Genomic DNA, 8,651 nt, shown 5'->3' with positions numbered 1-8,651 from the left:
TTTCATCCCAACAAAACTGAATACACATACTTCTCATCAGCCCACAGAAATTACCCCAAAATCGATCACATCTTAGGTCACAAGTCTAAACTTAGTAAATTTAAAGGAATAGAAATTATTCCATGCATCTTCTCGGACCATCATGGAATAAAACTTGAGATTAGTAAAAACAGGAATCTGCATACTCATACAAAAACATGAAAGTTAAATAACCTTATGCTGAATGATAGCTGGGTCAGAGATGAGATCAAGAGGGAAATTGCCAAATTTCTGGAACAAAAAGACAATAAAGACACAAACTATCAGAACCTCTGGGACTCCGCAAATGTAGTTTTAAGAGGGAAATTCATAGAACTGCAAGCCTTCTTCAGGAGAACGGAGATACAGAGAGTAAGCAACTTAATGGGACATCTCAAGAGACTGGAAATGAACAAACACTCCAACCCCAAATCCAGTAGAAGAAAAGAAATAACAAAAATCAGAGCAGAACTAAATGAAATTGAAAACAAAAGAATAATACCACAGATCAATAAATCAAAAAGCTGGTTTTGGGCGGTGCCTGTGGCTCAGTCGGTAAGGCGCTGGCCCCATATATCGAGGGTGGCGGGTTCAAACCCAGCCCCGGCCAAACTGCAACCAAAAAATAGCCGGGTGTTGTGGCAGGCGCCTGTAGTCCCAGCTACTTGGGAGGCTGAGGCAGGAGAATCGCTTAAGCCCAGGAGTTGGAGGTTGCTGTGAGCTGTGTGATGCCACGGCACTCTACCGAGGGCCATAAAGTGAGACTCTGTCTCTACAAAAAAAAAAAAAAAAAAGCTGGTTTTTTGAAAAGGTCAATAAAATAGATAAATCTTTGGCCAACCTAATCAGGAAAAAAAGAGTAAAATCTCTAATCTCATCAATCAGAAATAACAAAGACAAAATAACAACAGACTCCTCAGAAATCCAAAAAAAATCCTTAATGAAAGTTACAAGAAAATTTATTCTCAGGAATATGAAAATCTGAAGGAAAATGACCGTTACTTGGAAACACGTCACCTTCCAAGACTTAACCAGAATCAAGTGGAAATGTTCAACAGTCCCATATGAAATTCGGAAATGACATCAACCGTACAAAATCTCCCCAAAAAGAAAAGAACAGGACCAGATGGTTTTACGTCAGAATTCTACCAAACCTTCAAAGAGGAATTAGAACCTATATTACCCAACCTTTTCCAAAAGGTAGAAAAAGAAATAATACTACCCAACACGGTCCATGAAGCAAATATCACACTGATCCCCAAACCAGGAAAAGACAAAACAAGAAAAGAAAATTATAGACCAATATCACTAATTAATATAGATGCAAAAATATTCAAAAAGATTCTAACAAACAGAATACAAAAACATATCAAACAAATCATACATCATGAGCAAGTTGGTTTTATCCCAGGGTCTCAAGGCTGCTTCAATATACGTAAATCTATAAATGTAATTCATCACATAAACAGATTAAAAAACAAAGACCATATGATTCTCTCAATGGATGCAGAAAAAAACTTTTGATAACATCCAACATCCTTCATGATCAAAACACTTAAGATAATTGGTATAGAATGGACATTTCTTAAACTGATAGAGGCCATCTACAGCAAACCCACAGCCAATATCATATTGAATGGAGTTAAATTGGAATCATTTCCACTCAGATCTGGAACCAGACAAGGCTTCCCATTGTCTCCATTGCTCTTTAACATTGTAATGGAAGTTTTAGCCACCACAATTAGGGAAGAAAAGGCGATCAAGGGTATCCACATGGTGTCAGAAGAGATCAAACTTTCACTCTTCGCACATGATATGATTGTATATTTGGAAAATACTAGGGACTCTACTACAAAACTTTTAAAAGTGATCAAGGAATACAGCAGCATCTCTGGTTACAAAGTCAACATTCATAAATCGGTAGCCTTTATATATACACCAACAATAGTCAAGTTGAAAAAACAATTAAGGACTCTATCCCATTCACAGTAGTGCCAAAGAAGATGAAATACTTGGGATCTAACAAAGGAAGTGAAAGATCTATGTAAAGATAACTATGAAACTCTAAGAAAAGAGATAGCTGAGAATGTTAACAAATGGGAAAATATACCATGCTCATGGTTGGGAAGAATCAACATTGTTAAAATGTCCATACTACCAAAAGCAATATATAATTTCAATGCAATCCCCTTTAAAGCTCCACTGTCATACTTTAAAGATCTTGAGAAAACAATACTTCGTTTTATATGGAATCAGAAAAAAACCTCGAGTAGCGAAGACATTACTCAAAAATAAAAACAAAGCAGGAGTAATCACGCTACCAGACCTCAGACTATACTAGAAATCAATAGCGATCAAAACAGCATGGTACTGGCACAAAAACAGAGAAGTAGACGTCTGGAAGAGAATAGAGAATCAAGAGATGAATCCAGCTAATTACCGTTATTTAATCTTTAACAAGCCAATTAAAACCATTCAATGGGGAAATGATTCCCTATTTAACAAATGGTGCTGCGTGAACTGGCTGGCAATCTTTAGAAGACTGAAACTGGACCCACACATCTCACCATTAACCAAGATAGACTCTCACTGAATTAAAGATTTAAACCTAAGACATGCAACTATAAAAATAGTAGAAGAGAGTGCAGGGAAAACCCTTGAAAAAATTGTGTTGGGTGAGTTTTTCATGAGAAGGACCCCCTGGGCAATTGAAGCTGCTTCAAAAATTCTTTATTGGGACTTGATCAAACTAAAAAGCTTCTGCACAGCCAAGAACACAGTAAGTAAAGCAAGGAAACAGTCCTCAGAATAGGAAAAGGTATTTGCAGTTTTTGTCTCCCACATAGGTTTAATAACCAGAATCCACAGAGAAATCAAATGCATTAGCTAGAAAAGAACAAGGAATCCCATCACAGGCTGGGCAAAGGACTTGAAGAGAAACTTCTCTGAAGAAGACAGGCACACGGCCTTCAGACATATGAAAAAATGCTCATCATCTTTAATCATCAGAGAAATGCAAATCAAAACTACTTTGAGATATCATCTAACTCCAGTGAGACTAGCCTACATCACAAAATCCCAAGACCAGAGATGTTGGCGCAGATGTGGAGAAAAGGGAATACTTTTGCACTGCTGGTGGGAATGGCAATTAATACATTCCTTTTGGAAAGAGATATGGAGAACACTTAGAGATCTAAAAATAGATCTGCCATTCAATCCTGTAATCCCTCTACTGTGCATGTACCCATAAGACCAAAAATCACATCATAACAAAGATATTTGTTTTAGAATATTTATTGCAGCCCTATTCATAATTGCCAAGTCATGTAAAAATCCCAAGTGCCCATTGATCCATGAATGGATTAACAAATTGTGGTGTATGTACACCATTTAATATTATGCAGTCTTAAAAAAAGATGGAGACTTTACCTCTTTTATGTTTACATGGATGGAGCTGGAACATATTCTTCATATTAAAGTGTCTCAAGAATGGAAGAAAAAGTACCCAATGTACTCACCCTTATTATGAAACTAATGTAGGACCTTCACATGAAAGCTATAACCCAGTTACAACCTAAGAATAGGGAGAAGCGAAAAATGGAGGGGAGAGAGGTGGCAGGTAAGTGGAGTGAGGGGGATTAATGGGATTACACCTGCGGTGTATTTTACAAGGGAATATGTGAATCCTAGTTAATGTCAAATGTAAAAGTCTTAGCAAAATAACTAAGAAAATGCTATAAAAGCTATGTTAACTAGTGTGATGAAAATGCGTCAAATGGTCTATGAACCAAGTGTGTGGTGCCCCATGATCATACTAATGTACACGGCTATGATTTAATAAAAAATAAATAAATGAAAAAAAAGGGTACTTTCACAATTGACTTCCAAGATTACATTGCAGGATATTAGAAAGTCTTTTCCTCTGCAGTACAAGGGGACAAATAGTATCACCTCACATTTTCTCAGCTCTGTGGTTTATGAGAATATGAGGGTAGAAGCATGGCCTACAAAGGTCTCAGGTTACTGAAGTGGCTTCACTGTTCTTGGAGCATTGTTGAAGCTTCAGAACATCGCTGTGACATGGGTTAAATCCTAGTGGACACCTGATTTCTACAAACCTCTACCAGTACATACCAGATGAAAACATTTTTTTTTTTTTTTTTTTACACAGTGTCTTATTTTGTCACCGTGGCCAGACAGCCATGGTGTCATACCTCACGTCAACCTTTAAGCGCTGAGGTCAATTGATCCTCTCCCCTCAGCCACCTGAGTATCTACAACTACAGGGATGCACCACAACACCCAGCTCCTTTTTCTATTTTAGTAGAGGGTGGTTTCTGGCTGTTGCTCAGGATGCTCTCAAACTCCTTTGCTCAGGTGATTCACACAATCTGGCCTCCCAGAGTGCTAGGATTACAGGTGTGAGACACTGTGCGCAGCCAGATAAACAAAATCTTCCAAAAAAGGAAAAGCCCTGGACCAGATTGTTTCATACCACTATGATACCAAACCTTCAAGTAAGAACTACTACCTATATTGCATGATCTATTCCAAAACATAGAGAAGTAAGTAATCCTCTCCAATTCATTCTACTAAGCAAATATCACCCCAGCATAGAAGACGGATAGCCCCCAGCAGATAAGGTTGAATGTCAATAGTAATTTTAACAAGGTTCACGTGTGTGTGTGTGGCCTCATTTATAAAGTACTTTCACATTCCTTATCCCTCATGATGCTCAAACCCACCAGTTGCAGCACAGGCAGCAGGGGTCACCTCAAAGAGAAATCTGAGCTCCTGAGAAGTCAGAGGACTCACCCAGATTTGGGAGACAGAATTCTGACTCCAACCTAGGGGTCAACCCCCCCCACCTCTCATGGCCACCTACTGGGCAACACCCAGGGCCACAGACGGGCAGAGCAGGGACTCGAGAAGTGTCTCCAGTCACATTGTCTTCCCACGAGTGCCTCCTCTGAGGGCCCTTTTCCCCAGAGAGACTGTGTCTGGCAAATGACTTCCTCAGAGATCAGGGACCTGGGATCTCACAGAAGGAACAGGAAGGCCCTCCTTGGAGAGCTCAGGTCGAGTAGGCAGAACCTTACTTGCCTTTTTATCTTCCACCTCTCCTTCCCTTCTTGGTTCCACCCTGGTGCTGAAAACAAACAAACAAACAAAAAAAAAAAGACTAAGAAGCTGGGATTCACTTTCCTCACTCCACTAGGAAGTGCAGACATTCATTATTCATGAATAATGTGACTCTTGATTTTTGATAGAAATTTATTCCTTTTATCAATTTTTCTTTCTTTTTTTTTTTTTTTTTTTTTTTTTTTGCCAGGGCAGGGTTTGAACCCACCACCTCCGGCATATGGGACCGGCACCCTACTGCTTGAGCCACAGGTGCCGCCCCCTTTTATCAATTTTTAAAAGTGATAAAATATTTTCAATTTTTCCTTCTTTTACAAACTCAGAGGAGTATCCTGTGTGTGAAATCCTCACCTGATGCTCTTAGACGTCCTGTGCTCAAGGAGGACACAGAGTCAGAATCCTGCAGTCACATCTGCCCCCTCAGAGGACCTTGTATCTAGGGGACAGAGCTCAGAAGCTCTTGACATTGCTCTCCATAAGGAAGGCTTGGTCGAGTGACACCTGATGGGGAGAATGTGATTCTCTATCAAGTGTCAGGATCCTGTTCTCCTTCAGAGAACCCATGCTTTCTGAGTGTGTCAACCCAGGACCACAACCTCACTGTATTTGAGATTTTATACAGAAACCTTCCATTACACCCAGACAGGGAGCCTGTGAGCCTGATTTGGGACCTCACTCCTCCTGAGCCCCTAGTGCCGCCCCACCTCTTCCTCTAGCAGAGTCATGTTCTACCAATCTCCAACCCGACCAGCTCATTTAGAAACATGGGGATAGAAATGGGAACCAATGAAGAATCTCTCTTGGGTGTTCCTTACCTTTCGGTGTCTTTATTATCCCATGCTATTGATACAAATGGATCAATTATCAGTTATTTCAGGTACAGGAAGCATAAATCCAAACTACTCAGAAAGTTGCACTGGGGGTTCACTGAACATAGCTCTGCCATGGCTCAGGGTGGCTGTTCAGAAAACAGAGTATTCTCCATTTTCTGAATAGCTGGGGTCACTGAAGCAACTGAGAGCTGTGGGTGTCTGGGCTTGAGTGTATATAGTCCTGGCCTACAACACAGAGCACAAAAGAGTCACAGAGGGCTTGGGGGTGTGCAAGAAGAAGAGGGAAGAGTCACACCCCCAACTCCCCAGCAGATTCCTCTACCTCTCCTGGGGCCTCCAGACCTTTGCCCTCCCCTGCTATCCTGGTGTCCAACTCCACTCTTTCTTCATACCATATTTTTGCCTCAGTGAAATTTTCTCTCTTTTTCATCTGTCATCGAGATATTACCTGAGTCCTCTGTTACTGTGAGGAGCCCTTGACTTGGACCTTGAAAATCTGAAATACTGCCTGGAATTTCTGCTTTTTCCAAGATATTTATACTCTCAGGATTGCACCTATCCTGAAATCCATGTATCTACAGAATGATTTTGCTTTACACTAACCTTGCTATGAAACCTGAAGTTCTTTCATTCTTAGTTTTATAATTGTTGAATAGCAATTTTTTGTTTTAAAGTTAGCCTTTCCTGTTTCAAATCAGAGGAACTGACATGCAGGGTGGCGCCTGTGGCTCAAGGAGTAGGGCGCTGGTCCCATATGCCAGAGGTGGCCGGTTCAAACCTAGCCCCGGCCAAAAATAAATAAATAAATAAATAAAACTAATCATGTATTATTCAACATCCACAAAGCTAAAGTAACTATAAAATAAATGTTATATAATTATAACTTTGAGTGATCTTGGAGGTAAATGTATAGCACTTATTTTCTGAAGTTAATGAAACTTACACTGTACAAAGACTTTTGGGACATGCTCCTCACGCACATCCTTGACAAACCAGTACAGTATTTTCTTTTTTTTTTTTTTTTTGTTTTTTGGCCGGGGCTGGGTTTGAACCCGCCACCTCCGGCATATGGGACCGGCGCCCTACCCGCTGAGCCACAGGCGCCGCCCACCAGTACAGTATTTTCAAATCCAGGAATCATGTATTTTCTCCTTTTATTTTAATTTTTCCTTCATTATATTGTCCACACTGTTTCTAACCTTCGTGAAAAACAGTTCCAGCCCTCTACATCGGTTTTGTAACAGATATTTGACCCACTCAATTCAAGCATAGGTCACTGTGTGCTAAGATATTCACTCCCTCAGTTCTTGGTGGCAGGATGGGACCTAGGAGCTTCAAAGCCTTAGGGGATAATCCAGTCTTCAGCAGCCTCACCTGCTTATGCTATGGGCCACGTCAATGGGACCTTTTCCTAAGAATGCTTTGGTACCAAAAAGACAAAGCTTGAAAAGATCTGCAGTCATCCCTGCAAATGTTCAAGTATCAACTAACTGTCACACTTTATTCAGGCACTTCTTTTGGGGTTGAAATAATCCCAGTGGGCCCCCACCCTTTGCCCACACTTCTTTTCTAAATTCATCACGGCAGCTATCCTGTGAACTGTCTCCTAACTTCTCACATTTGTCTTAAACTGCACCGCCCTTTATTTGGTGCCCATAGGCCAACGCTGAGACTTGATCTCTTTGGAAGGGGTGAGATAGCGTCCTGCCTGGCAGGATCTCCTTTCAGTTCTGAGGGAGCAGGTTACCTGCCCCGAGGTTAACATCCGCCACTCCCCGCCCCCTGATATTCATTCTCCATCAAGTTTTCATTTAATAAATATTTACTTCTGGAAACTAGAAGACACACAATCTGTAAGTTGGCCTTGCCCTCATAATGCAGTTTTTGCATTGAGTCCTGCATAGTTCAAGAGCTACACAAATACAGAGCAGAGGATTCCCCACCCCAGCCTTTGTAACAGTCAAGAGGTGTCTGTAACAAATCAGGTGCTATGGGTCAGGCACATCACGCCCCTTCCCAACGCATCCCTGAATGTCTGCCCTCCCCAGTTTTCTGATACAAATTAATGATTTTTTGATATGACGGTCAAAGAACAGCTTTTCTCTTTCAACGTGGCATTCCTTGACAACATATTCTTACAAGCAAGTGTATGTGTGCCTAGGGTTAAACATTGCAAGGAGGTTTAATCAAAAACTTTCCCCAAATGCTGTTAAGCTTCCTTTCCTTAACCTGGTAGAAGCTCCTTCGGAATTTCAGGGAAGAAGAAACTAGAAATACTGCATGCTTTTTTTTTTTTTTTTTTTGTACCTGCAATAATAAACTCATTGCCATTGGTGACACAGCCTCGTAGCTCTCATCCTTTCTAAAGTAGCATCTGATACAAAAAATAAATTTGTTTAATTTATAAAGAATTTTACTATCAGCAGTCCCAGCAGATTTTTGCAACCATCCTGTGAGGTATCAGCAGGTATTACTCTGTTCATTTTATCAACGAATCAAACCATAGTTCAGAGAGGATCTAAGTAATTTCTCTAGATCACACAGTGAGTAGCAGTGCTCTAACTAATGAACATCGTTTAATACTTCTGTTGTATACAGTATTAATAAGTGATTTTGTAACATAAAAAATATGCCCTAGTCAGGAAACTAAAGGAGTTG

The sequence above is a fragment of the Nycticebus coucang genome, chromosome Y (genome assembly GCF_027406575.1).
Source record: "Nycticebus coucang isolate mNycCou1 chromosome Y, mNycCou1.pri, whole genome shotgun sequence".
NCBI lineage: Eukaryota > Metazoa > Chordata > Mammalia > Primates > Lorisidae > Nycticebus > Nycticebus coucang.
This window is presented reverse-complemented; position numbering follows the sequence as displayed.